A 15,068-nucleotide genomic window follows, 5' to 3' on the forward strand; every position below is an offset into this window, starting at 1 on the left:
AACCAATCAAAACTGCAGCATTGAGAAGGGGAGTGGGACGAAATCCCATCTCTAACCAAGAAGCTATTGGCAATTGGTATCTGCTGGGAGAGGGAAAATCCCTTTTCTTCATTGGAGTTATCACTGGGTATAACAACATACTTCAGGGCAGGTCCCATGACCAGGAGTGTTGGTCAACACAAAATGGACTTCATATTTTTCTGCATGCTTTTTGTTTTATTTTGTTATGTTTGTCTTGTAGGGGTTTTTGTTTATTTTTATTTCATTAGGAGTTTATTTTTGTTTTATACTTGTTATTGTTTTGAGAAAGGAAGAGAGAGGGGCATGAAGTTTGGTGAGAAGGGAAGTTGGGGTTATCTGGGAGGAGTTGGAGGAGGTGAAAGAATACAATTAAAGTGTATTGTATGAAAAAAATTGAAATAAAAAATAAAGTAGTTCATAGCCTATATGCTTAACTAAAAGGATGATTGCCTGATAAAATCAATGACTTAAATAGGATTAAGAGTTACCCAAATAGTAGACAAGATGTTTAAGGTGCAATAAAAATGACTTCTCATCTCAAGCATGTGTCTTTTAAATAGCTATATGTACTCAAAGTAGAGTGCACATAAATAACATAGTTATCAAAGTTGAGGACAGAATTTAGGTATAATTTACCTGGTTTTAACAAGAAAATAAAAAATAGGGGTGGGAGAACCTAGACTCATAGGCATCTGTGGATCATGACAAATGATCTAAAATTTATATCATCACAGATCTAGATCTCTGGGCAAAAAGAATTAAAATAAAACAATAAAATGGAGAGTCTTTATGTGAACAAGATGGTAGAAAAGAAGGTTGAATTTGGGGATACCAAATTCAACAATAATACATAGTCTAATTTCCTCAAAGAGAAATCCAGAAACCAACTAATAGACTCCTGCATCTCAGCAAGCATGACCAGCCTTACTGATGCCAACATGAAAGGCTGCAGTACTTACTTGCCATGATATCTTTGCCCAGCTCAGCACAGTACAATCAGAACAAAACTCAATTGCTGGATTCTTCCTGGAGAGAGAGACAAAAAAAAAAAAAAAGACTAAACATATGTCAAACATATGGATTTGTGGGGGTGAGGTGAGGCTGGGTATGTGGAATTAATTTACATCTTCCCTGAGTCTGAACACTGGTATTAAAGATTACCAGGTGGAGGGACCATTGAAAATAAGACAAATAGGATAATCTCCCACCCGATACCCTCACTGAGTATGGAACAAGAGAAAAAAATTCCAACTCTCAAATTCTCATTGGGAAGGGAAAAAGTTGTAACATATGTCTAGCATGTTATTTTTCAGAGAGCTACTCAAGGTAGTCAAATACCATCACTCTCAAAACCCTGACAGGACTGGGCATGCTCAACATGTCTGAAGGCAGCTGAGAATAAAGCAGATTGCCATGACTTGAAATGTAGTAGAACAGAGTTTAATACAACTTAGTGACTTCTATTTTAGGAATAGAATAGGATATTTTTCTATTTTTTTTAAGGCTACTTGCCACAGAAATGATTTGTTTTGTCAGTAAAAGCATCAATGAAGCTCACATTTTTTAATAGATTTTAAGTTATAATACATCACTTTCCTCCTTCCTGTTCCTCCCATAAGCTCCTCCCATGTACTCCAACCCCTCCCAGGACACGCACTTTCAAATTGACAGCCTCTTTTTCTTTGGTTATTATTGTTACATACATCAATATGTATGTGTGTATGTATGCACAAATATATAAATACAACCTGCTAAGTCCATTTTTGTTGTTGTGTGTGTATGTGGTTTCAGGGCATCACAAAGGAACCCACAGAGACAACCAGCCTGGGCTCATAGGAACTCACAGACACTGACGTGACAGCTAAGAAGCCCACATGGGACTGACTTAGGCCCTCTACATATATGGGGCAGTTGTGTAGCTTGGTCTACTTGTGGGACTCCTAGCAGTGGGAGCAGGGACTGTCCCTGATGCTTTGTCACGCATTGGGGGCACCTATTCCTCATACTTGGTTGCCTTACCAAACCTTAATACGAAGGGAGGAGCTTAGTCCTGCCTCAACTTGATATGCCAAGATTTGATGGCATCCATGGGAGATCTGGCCCATTCTGAATAGAAACAGAGGAGAAGTGGATTGGGGTAGGAGCAGAGGGAAGGTGGTGGGGAGGAATTGCAGGAGAAACCGCAGTCCAGAGATAAAATAAATTAATAAATTTAATTTTAAAAACTACAGCTGCTCCAAAAGTGCAATATCAAAGAGAGACACCAGAGGGAGCAAAATATCGTTAAAAAAATCAAGAAAAATAATTAGTAAATCTTTATAATGAGTAATCCAGAAGTGTGAGAGGCCCCCAGAATCTCTAACCTCAGGTAAAAGCCTTCTTCTGCATAAAGCTAGCTAAGCAGTAGAAATGTAGAGAAGCAAACATTTTCTCAAACAAGAAGGTATGAAACGGAACTAAGAAACATGGACCACACGAAGCACAAAATGCATTCCCAAAATGACTTTAGAAAAGGCATATAAATCATCTGACAAATAATTCAAAATAACTGGCACAAAGGTATCAAGATAAAAAAATTATATATGAACAAAATGAAGATATCAAATAAAGCAACAGATAATGTAAAATCCAAGCTAAAGAATAAAACATGTAAACTGAGAAAATTCACTGGAGTGCTCTAGCAGTAGCCTTGATAAACCAGAAAATTGAATTATCAAACTTGAAGATAGGCAGCTTGAAATTATAATGCAGAGGAAGAAAAAGAAAATATATGAAAAAGAGTGAAGAAACTATAAAGGATGTACAGCACACTATCGGGTAGCTCTTTATACATATTAAGAGATAAAAAGAGAGAGAAAGAAACAGATTATTTGATAAAAATAATAGGTCAACCACCCCAAATACAGGAAGAGAAATGGACTTACAGACTAAGAAATTCGAAAAAACTAAGACTAAGAGATTCTACAAAGAATCCACAGAATTTGACACTGGCATACATCACAACCAAATGATTACATGTGAAATACTTAAATGGAGTACAGATCTAAACAGAGAATTCTTAATAGAGGAAATTTAAATGGCTGAGAAACACTTAAAGACATTTTCAACATCCTTAGCCGTCGGGGAAATGCAAATCAAAACTATTTTGAAATTTTACCTTACTCCTGTCAGAATGGATAAGATGTGTAAAACAAATGACAGCTCATGCTGACAAGGATGGGAGTAAGGAGAACACTCCTCAGTTGCTGGCGGGAGTGCGCATTTGTACAGCCACTTTGGAAATCAGTATTTATGGCGATTTTTCAGAAAATTGGGAATCAATCTACCTCAAGACCCAAAAGGATACATGCTCATAGTACAAGAATATTTGCTCAACTGTGTTCATAGCAGCATTATTTGTAATAGTCAGAACTTGGAAACAACCTAGGTGCCCCTCATCCCAAGAATATGGATAAAGAAAATGTGGCACATTTACACATTAGAATACTACTCAGTTTAGTGGCATTTAATTTGTATGGTAATAAGTAAAGCTTGGCTGGGGATTGGGAAAGTAAAACAGCCACACTGATCAGCCTTACAGATCAGTTAACAATGACACACACCTTTAATCCCAGTAGCTACACTAGCTTGCCATAGAAACCAGGCAGTCCTGGTGCACACCTTTAATCCCATAACTAGAGAGGGTTATTAAACAGGAGGAGACAGTTCTCAGTCTCAGACTCATTCTGAGGTTTCCTGGAGGCAGGATCGCCATTTCAGACTGAAGTAGAGGTAAGAGCCAATGGCTGGCTATTTTGCTTTCCAGATCCCCAGGCAAGCTTTATTTATTAAAATACAAATGAAATGCCACTACAATTCAGCTGTTAAAAACAATGACATCATGAAATTTGCTGGCAAATGGATGGAACTAGAAAAAAAATCATTCTGAGTCAGGTAACCCAGACCCAGAAAGATAAGCATGTTATGCATTCACTTATATGTGGATATGGGATGCTAATGAAATGTTAACCAAGCTACAATCCTTAGACCCAGAGAGACTAGGTATAGCCAAAGTGGGACATATGGATCTCTCTAGGAAAAGGAAATAGTATAGGTTTTATGGGTGGAGTGGGGCTGGGTTGGAGCAGCACCCCAGCAGGATCAAGTGGGAGTGGGAGAGGGGAATGAGTTTGAGGGACAATTAGAATTGAGGGGCATCTGAGGGATTATATGGAAACCTAGTCCAATAGAAACTTACTAAAATATATAAAGGTGATCCTAATGTAGTCTTCAAACAATGAGGGAGACAGAATCCCAACTGGCAGTCTCTTGTCACCAAATGAAGTTTCCAGGACCAGGACAGGGTTACATCCAATTGAGTTGTTGGCCAAAGGGGTCCTACAGAAATTCCTAAATAATCCAAACTGTTGCTAAGATAGTAGGTTGCTTTCCACAAACTGACACTAAGGTCCTACTACTGAAGACAGCACCCACACAACTCACTGAACATGGAGAGGTCAAGCTGGCGCCTACATAGAACCTTCGCCCCTATGTTCTAGTGTCTTTGATATGGGAAGGTACTCTACAGGCTACCAAAAGAGAAATGTAAACACCAACCCAGCCACAAAACCTTTAATCTATAATGTTGTCTTGCTTGCAAAATATGCTAAGGCAATGGTGGCACAAAGCTTGTGGGAGTAACCAACCAATGTCTGATGTGACATTGATCACAAGATGGAAACCATACCTGACCAAGAACCAGAGACTAGGTAGCTCACAGACCTAGAGAAAAACCAAATATTACTGGTCATAAAAAGTAGTGATAAAATGACTCCTAATGATATTCTGCTATACTCATAGATCAATGCCTTATTCAGCCACCATCAGAGAAGTTTGCTCCTGTAGCAGTTGAGAACAAATACAGAGACACATAGCCAGTCATTCACTACAGAGAGAGACCTTGGAACACACAGCCCTAAATGGGATGTCTCTAGAAACCCCCATCCCCCACCCCAAACTCAGGGACCCCACAGAAGAAGAGGTGGAAAAAGTGTAAAAGCCAGAGGAGATGGACGCACCGGGGAACAAGGCCCTCTAAATCAACTGGGCAAAGCTCATCTGAACTCACAGAAACTGAAAGCAGCAAGCACAGGGTCTACAAGGGTTTGCACCAGGTCCTCTGCTTATAAATTATAGCTTTCGGTTTAGTGTTTTTATGGGACTCCTGAATGTGTGAATGGGTGGGTCTCTGATTCTTGTGCCCTCTCTTAGGGCGCTTTCTCTTCAGTTGGGTTGCTTTGTCCAACTTCATTGTGATGGGTTTTGTTTAGTTTTACTATATTTAATTTTGTTATTATCTCTCAGAAGCCTGTTCTAGTCTAATGATAAGCGGAAAGGGTAGGATCTGGAGGGTAGGAAATGGGAGGGGAAGGGTGAGGGGAGAGGAGGCAGAGAGGAACTGGGAGAAGTAGAGGGCCATAAACTGTAATCAGGATATATTGTATGAGAAAAAAATCTATTTTCAATGAAAGGGAGAAAAAAGAAACTAAAAGGAAGAGAAAGGTGCCTCATCGCATAAAAGGAAACCTCATTCAATGATCAAGAGTAATCTTTCAGTTGATGAAATGTTAAGTTCAAAGGCTTAGAAGAAAAAAGTGTGTTAACCAAGGATACCATATCCAGAAAAACTGGCCTCCAAAAAAAAATGATACCTTTTTTCCCATATAAAATAGAGGGCTGTCACCATTAACTAAATACATTACAAAAGGCAATGTTAAAGGATGTCTTCACTTCAAGCGAGGTGATAACTAAAAGCAACAGAAAAGCAAAATTAGGATAATACTGTAATGCTGAAAAGATGATACACGGATCACTTTTAATTCTTGAATACCTTAAACAAAAGTATGAAATAATTATAACTACAAAGTATGTTATTGCAAACCTAATGTAAAATATATAACTTGTTACCAATAATATAAATCATGAGAAGTCAAAGTGTAGATAATTTATGAGTTTAAAAATTAACATAATCTTAAAATATACTGCTATAATTACATTACAAGATGTTTTATGTAAGCCCTATATTAACTGAGAAAAAACATCTAAGAAAGGTGTACCACAGAAAAGGAGAAAGAAATACAAATATCTCTGCGAAAAAGAAGAGGGAGAGAGAGTGAAACATGAAAGAAAACAACAAGGAAATATCTGTAGGACAGAGAGAAAACAATGAACTTGAGATAGTAAGTCCTACCGTATTAATAAATTCTTTAAATACAAATGATTAAGATCTTCAATCAAAATCTAGACAGTGACTGAATGGATAACCAAATGACAAAATAATATTTAACAATATGTTAACTACAAGGGATTCATGAAACACTTATCAAAGATGAATAGGAGTGACTACTTATTGCATATAAAATAGTCCTTAAAGCTAAAAATGACAGAAAAGAAAAGGAGAACATTCTATATACTAATGAAAACTGGGCCAGTTCTAAAGTAATAAATAACAATTATAAATAAAAATTTGCTCAAAACTGAAGTATAAAATATATAAAACAATTGAAAAAATTAAAGGAAAATTTCACAACTATCCCTCAAACGAGTTACATAAACTAAATAGGAAATTAAACAGAATTTGAGCAGCACTTTGAACTAACTGAAACTAGGAGATGAATATATATGCTTCCAGAAGTAAGACACTTAATCTCCTTGAGTATTGAACTAACTGAACCTAATAAATATGTACACAATATTCCACTCAACATCCATAAATATATTCTTCTAACAACCTCTAGATAAATCTAACAAGCAAGAAGAAAATGGAAAGACAGTGAAATCATATCAAGTTGTCTGTCCAATCAAAATACTTTAGAGGTTCTTGCTGTTGTTCATTTGTTTTGTTTTTTGAGACAAAATCTTACAATGGATCCAATGCTGACTTCAAATTCATGACATAGCTCAGGCTAGTCTCAAGTTCTTGTGTGATTCTCTAGAATGCAAAGATTTATAGGTATGTACCACCACACCTAGCTTCCAACCATAACACAATAACATTAGAAATCAGTAGCTGAAGAAAAATTAGAGAACTCAAAATATGTGGATTGTATAACATATTTTGTTTTGTTTGAAAAAAAAGTGTAACTCTATAGCCCAAGCTAACATCAGACTCACAGCAATCCCCCTTCCAGCTTCATGAATACTGGGAGGACAGAGCTGAACTAGCTGACTAGAACAAAAAGTCAAAGAATACACCAAACAAAAAATCAAGTTATCTTGGGGTAAATAAAATATAACATACCAAAATTATGGTATGCAGGAAAATTAGAACCAAGCAGGAAGTTTGTAGTGATAAATAGCTAATTATTTTTTTAACTTTTATTCTCTTATACTTTACATCGTGACCATAGTTCCCCTTCCTCTACTCCTCCCCGTCCTTTCCTTACCACCCCTCCCACAGATTAACTCCTCCCCCATTTTCCTTCAAAATTAAAAAAGCAGTCCTCCCAGGAATGTTCGCTGAACAGGGCATGATAAATTACAATGAGACTGGGCATAAATCCTCATATCAAGGCTAGACAAAGCAACCCAGTAGGAGGAAAAAAAGTCCCTAGCACAAGAAAAACAGTCAGAGATACCCCCCACTTTCACTGTTGGGAGTTCCGCAAGAACACCAAACTGAGTCAGGCAGTGGTGGTGTTCACCTTTAATCCCAATACTCAGGAGGCAGAGGCAGGCGGATCTCTGTGAGTTCGAGGCCAGACTGGTCTACAAGAGCTAGTTCCAGTAAAGGCTCCAAAGCTACAACAAAACCCTGTCTCAAAAACCAAAACCAAAACCAAAACAAAACAAAACAAAACAAAAAAACACCCAAGAACAAAAAAAAAACCCCACAAACTACACAACAGTAAAGTATAATAAGGTATATGTAGAGGACCTACCTTAGACCCATACAGGGTCCGTGTTTTTTTGTTTCAGTCTCTGTGAGCCCTGATGAACCCTGCTTAGATGATTCTGTGGGCACAGTCTCCTGGTGCCCTTGACCTCTCTGGCTCCAATAATCCTTCCTTCCCACCTTCTGTGGGATTCCCCTGACTCCACTTAGCATTGACTTGGGTCTCAGCATCTGTTTCCATCAGTTGCTGGATGATGCTCCTCTGGCAACACTTGGGCTAGGCACCAATCTATGAGCTCACAGAATATCATTTCATCAACTTTTTTTTTTTTTTGGACAGTCGTGTGTAGTTCATTCCTGGGCCTCTGGGCTGTCCTACCTCCAATTCCTGGCCATCCAGGAAAGACAAAAGAATAATCCCCACAACCTAACTTAAAAACCTCTAGGAACTAGATAAAAGAAGAATTAAGATGAAAGTACCAAGAGGAAAAAAAACTAGACAACATCAACAAAGCAAAAAATCGGTTTATTGAAAATTTAACAACAAACGCTGAAAAAAATCTAGAGTAAAGGGAACCATCAGTCACTTACAATGGAATTGAAAACTGGTACAGGCACTCTGGAAATCAGTGTGGAGAATTCCCAGAAAACTAAAAATAAATGTACCATATGACCCAGCTATGCCATTCTTCAGCATACATCAGAAAGAATTGATATCCTACCCCACAGATACTTGCTCAGCCATGTTCACTGGTACTCTAATCACAATAGCTAAGAAATGAAAGTAAGTTAAATGTCTTTCAACCGACTAATGGATAAGGAAAATGCAGTTCATGTACACTATAGAAAACTATTCAGCTGTAAAGAAAAACAAAATCATAAAATTTCCCCGGAAAGGGACGGAACTAAAAAAAGAGTATACTGAGGGAGGTAACCCAGAATTAGAAAGACAAATGTCAGATGTTCTCTCTCATCTGCAGTTACTAGCTCCGAGTCTTCAGATGTGCATATTTAACCTCGAGTGATTGCAGAAAGCAAGAAGTCAAAAGAGGCTACGTCAGAGCAGGGAGCAATAGAGGGGGAAACAGAAAGGTACAGATGAGCTAAAGGTGTAAGTGGGGGAAACGGGAGGGCTTTAATTGGAGGAGAGAAGATTAATACTGAAGAAGGGGGTAAAATAAGAGTAAGAAACTACCAAAATAAACCTATAATACACATAAGTCAGTATATAAATAGACATATGTAGTTTAAATGAAAAATGTCTTATCTAAATGACAATGTTTCCTCTAGAGACAAAGATCATCGAACAAAAATCCCCACTCCTGAGCATGAGAACTCCTTTTTTGAGTTGTTGGTCAGAGTTGTCCAAGATACTCCCAAAACATTATCGGCTATTGCTATTGCCCTTGGCTGCCCCCATCCCGCACACAAACACACAGGTGGAAAGTAAATTCCTAGTGCTGAAGACACCATGTATTTCAGACTTAGGGCTCAGAGACCCCCTATGAGTAAGAACTGACCTGAAATCCTCCTCCCTGAGTACTAGCTTTCATGGTACAAAAGGTCCATGCATGTTTCCAAAGGAAAAAAGTAAGTGATGTCTATTAATCACAACAATAATAACATGATATAACCTTAATGATGCAATAGTGGCACACATATCTTGGCAGTAACTAACACTCTCTATTTGGGCTTAAGGCTCATTCAACGAGAGGGAAATCATGCCTAGTCCTGGGAGCATAACCAACTACTATGGGCTAGTGAAGTCACTAATACTGGAAGAAAACTCACAAGTGCCACTTTACTAAAACAGTGTAATCTCTAGCTACATTTTAAATATTTGTCCTTATCCCTACAGATATGTGCCATTCTCCTATCATCAGGACACTTCTCTTTGCAACAGGTGGAGACTGTTACAGAAAACCACAACTAATCAAAATGTAGGATTGCGGAGCTCAGTCCCAACTGATACATCTACCACACAACTTCTGCATCTAACACTCAGGGTGGTAGAGAGATTTTAAGAGACAGAAGTGATGTGGGAGTATCATATATCAATCTGTTGATTTCATTGGTTAAGTAATAAAGAAACTGCTTGGCCCTGATAGGTTAAAACATAGGTGGGAGGAGTAAACAGAACAGAATGCTGGGAAGAGGAAGTGAGCTCAGACTCGACAGCTCTGCTCTCTGGAGCAGAGACGCCATGCTTCCCTCTCCCGGGTAGACGTGCTCTCTGAGGCACACGCGATGAAGCTCCGACCCAGGATGGAAGTAGGCTGGAATCTTCCCAGTAAGCGCACCTAGCGGTGCTACACAGATGATTAGAAATGGGCTAAATTAATATGTGAGAATTAGCCTAGAAGAGGCTAGATAGAAATGGGCCAAGCAGTGCTTAAAAGAATACAGTGTCCCTGTAATTATTTCGGGGCATAAGCTAGCCAGGCGGCCGGGGTGCTGGGGACGCAGCCCTGCCGCTCCAATTACTACAGAAGATAGGAAGTTTTCTGTGAGTCAGCGACTTACAGGAATATCAGAAGTAACAACATGTCTTCCTTAACATGACGTGAACAAGGATGACCAATAGACATGCTTATGTGGAAGGGACAATGCTCAGGAGGTTTTAACACTAGACAAAGTACTTCAGATGACTATGGGATGCTGAGATTGGGAAAAAATAGTTATCCCCCAAGAACACACCAATTAGTTATCCAGTGCCTGAAAACATATACATACAAGTAGCATTATATGGACTGAGTATGTTGTGTTTATGTATTTAGGCATACACACACATAACACATAACAACAATTAAAGGAAATACTGTAAATTTGAGAGAGAGACAGAGAGAAAGAGAGAGAGACAGAGCAAACAAAGGGTTGCACATGGGTGGGGATGAGGAAGGAAAATGAAGGTATAATGATATAATTATATTATAACATCAAAAGCTAATATAAATTGTATAAGCTTTAAAAAGATAAAATTGTCAAACATTACCTAGACTGTGAATAAGAGATAATATCAAAAAATCAGTAACAGACATTAAAACTGGAGCTGAGAATATGGTTCAGTGGTTACAGTGCTTTCTATGCAAGCTTGAGAAGCAGAGTTAGGATCTTAGAAACCTATGTAAAAGTGTCAGGTGGGTGTGACAGTCCAGGTATAATTCCAGGACTCAGAAGGCAAAGACAGGGTCCCTAAACAAGCTACATATCCAGACTAGCCATGTGATGGAGGAAGGTCATTGGTTAAAAAATAAAGAAACTGCTTGGCTGGCCCTCATAGGTTAAAACATAGGTGGGAGGAGTAAACAGAACAGAATGCTGGGAGAAAGAAGCTGAGTCAGGGAGTAGCCATGATTCTCCCAGTCCAGGCAGACGCAGGGTAAGATCATTCCTGGTAAGCCAGCTCTTGGGCTACATAGATTATTAGAAATTGGCTAGTCCAGGTGCGAGAGTTAGCCGAGAAGAGGCTAGATAGAAATGGGCCAAGCAGTGTTTAAATAATACAGTTTGTGTGTTATTATTTTGGGCGTAAGCTAGCCAGGTGGCCAGGGTGCTGGGGACACAGCCCCGCCACTCATATTACAACAGCCATACAGGCAAGCTCTGTGTTCAAATGAGAGACCTTGCTTCAATATATATGGTGGAAAGTGATTGGAACAACACTGGGTGTCGATATTCTTCCATACACATTCACACACATGTTCACATGCACCTACACACACATGAAAACATGCATATATTCATGCACACATACCACACACATGGTAAAACTATCATAACTGATGCCATAGAAATAAGAGGATTATAAGAAACTTTAACAACTATATGTTACCAAATTGGATGGCATAAATTATGGATAAATTTCTAGAAACCCTCAACATACCAACACAGAACAATGCAAAATTTAAAAGTCTGTACACAGAATTTATGACTGGTAAAGAGACTAGACTAGTAATCCAAAACCTAGAGCTAGAGGCCTAAGTAAGGACAACAGGCCAAACTGCTGCTGCTCACAGATACAACCATACTCAACAAAAACTAGTAAGCCAAGCTGACCAGCATATGACAGTGTTTATAACATGATGAGGTGAGATTTGTCCTGACCATATGTGACTATGTGAAAATAGTTAATATGATACTCCACAGCAAAAGCGAGCAAACTAGAATCCACATGATCATCTCAATATTACTGAAAATCATTTGACAAGGTTCAATATCTTTCATAATAAAAGCATTCACCAAAGTAGAAACAGAAAGTAATTTCATCAGCAAAATACAGGCCACATATGAAGAGCTTGTAGCTAAGATCACTTTCCATGATGAAAACCTGAAAGGTTTTCCTTTAAGCTGAAAGCAAGGATGCTCATTATCATCACATTTACTTAATAGAGCATTAAAACGCTATCCAAAGACATTAGGCAAAGAAAATAATTAATGACATGTGAATTAGAAAGAGAAAAGTAAAATTCTATCTGTTCATGGGTGAAATGATTTTATATATTGAAATTCCTGAAGACACCACAAAACTAAAACTAACAAATGAATTTAGCAAAATTGCAGGATCTTAGTAAACCTGAGAAAAGCTGTGTTTTTGTCTACTGAAAACAAGCAATCTAAAATGAAAATTAATATAATTGTATTTCAATACTTTCAAATTTTTAGAATATATAGAAACAGCAACAAAAGTTATGAAAGGTTTGTATGCTGTAAACAACAAAGCACAGATGAAAGAAATTAATGAAGAAATAGATTAAAAGGCAATGTAATACTAGATTAGAAAACTTAATGTTAAAATGTCCATGTTACACAAAGCAATCAACAGATTTGGTGCAATTTTCATTTTTAAAAAATTGACATTTTTCTATAAAAACAGAAAGAATTCTAAAATCTATAAAGCTCATCGAACAACACCCAATTGCTAAACGATACTGAAAAAAGCATAACAAAGCCAGAGATCTCACACTCTCTGCTACCAAGACAGATCACAAATGGAAATAAAAAAGCATGAAACTGGCATGTAAAGGCAATGCACCAATTTGGAAATGAATAGTGAACCCAGAAATAAATGCACACAAATATAGTCGAAATGTCTTTCATAACAACGCCAAAGCCGCATAATAGAGGTCATCTATTCAGCAGATGGTTCTGGAAAACATGGATGTGTGTGCAAAAGAATTATATTGTATATTAATCCTACACCATGCACAAAAATAAACTCTAAATCTATTGAAACAGACTAAATAGTCTAAAGACCTAAAGTTAAGACCTGAAATTGTAAAATCTCCTATAAATGAAAAACATAGGGGCAAAGCTTTACAACAATGGTCTTGGCAGTAATTTTTTTAGCTGTGACACCAAAAGCACAGGAAAGAAAATTGAATAAGCAAGTGGAACTAGATTCAATTTAAAAGCTTTAATATACCAAATTTATCAACATGCCCAGTGTGGTAGTATGTGCCTTTAATCCCAGCACTTGGGAGGCAGAGACAGGTTTTGAGTTCAAGGCCAGCCTGGTGTATAGAGCAAGTGTCAGGACAGTCGTGGCTACATCGAGACCCTGTCTCAAAAAAAAAGAGGCAAATTTATCAACATAGTTAAAAGGCAACATATAGAATAGAAGGAAAATGTAAAACCTGTATTTCAGGTAAGAGAGTAGTATGCAAAATAAAGAACTCATACAAGTGAGTAGAAAAAAACAAACCCACTAGAGTACAAATGACTAGAACAATTCTTCCAAGAACAAATGACTAATAGAAATATGAAAAGATGCCCAACATTACCAATTACCAGAGAAACTGAAGTGTGATTATTTCAAACTTTTAATAAGATTGCTGGAGCAAGAACAGTTTTTAAAAGGACAAAACAACAAACAGAAAATAATAAGTATTGTTCCTTAGCTCATACAATGTGAAAAACATGATAAATAATAGTGTGTTATATTTATGAGTTTGCTAATAAATAGACTTATAGCTGTTTTTGCCACAGCAGATGGGTAACTATTTGATATGATAAATATGCCTGTTTATTTCACCATAGTAACTGCCTGCTTATATATACCTCATGGCACATTTTATATACTCTACACAAAATAAGTTTACTTTCTCTTTAGGTTGACATACAAAGTAATGGATTTCATTATACACTTAATATTAAAAGTTAAACCCTAAGTCACTATTGCACCAACTATAAAATGGAATATTCACCAAAAAGTATTTAATCTGCTTATTAAGTGAAAATTAGATCTATAGGATTCAGCAATCCCACTAGATTGAAAAAACAGAGCTAAATGCATGCTATCTTCAGGACAGTTGTTTCAAACATAACAAAGCTACACTGAAAGTAAATGGACGGAAAAAGTTATGTCATTGAAACATCAAGGGTTTTGCCCAATAGCCTGGGAGAGCCTGGAATCCTCCATCCTGCTGCTTTTGTCTTTCAGTTTGGGGATTCCAAGCACATACTCCTACAATGAGCTAAAATGTAGGTATTTTTTTAAAAGCACAGTATGTATATTGATATCAGATAAAGTAAACATCAGAGAAAAGTAAATTACCAGAGATAATGAACATTACATAATATCCAAAATCTTGATGTAAGAAGATTCTTGCTGAGAAAGAGGAAAATTAGAAACTAAAGGTCTAAGAATGGCAGAGAGGAGGTAGATGTGGAGTGAGATGAGAGAGCTTTGAGGTGATGGTATAATCAAATATTTTGATGTGATTTTGGAGTACAGGAAGCAACACATGTGGCAAACGTATACAAGCACAAATAATGGCTTATAAAAAAGGGAAATCTAAGTAAGATCAACATTCTAGTTATTGCTATTGTGTGTTTTTACAAGATAACACTGAAAGGTTAGCTGAGGTTGGAACAAGACCTCTCTACTTTTTCCCTGAAATTAAAATATAATTATGTTGTTTCTGAGGCTGGAGATGTGGTTCAGTTGTTAAGAGCACCAGTTGTTCTTCCCGAGGACCTGGGTTCAATTTCCAGCACTCATATGGCAGCTCACAATCACCCCTTGCTCCAGTTCCAGGGGATCCAACACTCTTATACAGGCATACTTGTAGGCAAAACCCCAATGCACATGAAATAAAAATAAATCATTTAAAAAATATATTCCCCCCTTACCTTTCATGCCTTCAACTCTTCCTACACACCACACCATCCATTG

General features: G+C 37.5%; 1 protein-coding gene across 2 annotated transcripts in view; it reads right to left on the minus strand.

Annotated features, from left to right (window-relative positions):
* Zc3h12b (zinc finger CCCH-type containing 12B) overlaps positions 1-15,068 on the minus strand; it is a 199,980-nt gene that overhangs the window by 170,843 nt on the left and 14,069 nt on the right. Inside the window, exon 2 of one of the 2 annotated variants that reach the window (XM_026778207.1) lies at positions 981-1,047. The exons of the other annotated variant lie outside the window; for it this stretch is intronic. The gene's annotated coding sequence lies outside the window, so the exon portion shown is untranslated. The remainder of the gene's footprint in view (positions 1-980; positions 1,048-15,068) is intronic. 2 annotated transcript variants of the gene reach the window in all.

The sequence above is a fragment of the Microtus ochrogaster genome, unplaced genomic scaffold, assembly GCF_000317375.1.
Source record: "Microtus ochrogaster isolate Prairie Vole_2 unplaced genomic scaffold, MicOch1.0 UNK112, whole genome shotgun sequence".
Taxonomy (NCBI): domain Eukaryota; kingdom Metazoa; phylum Chordata; class Mammalia; order Rodentia; family Cricetidae; genus Microtus; species Microtus ochrogaster.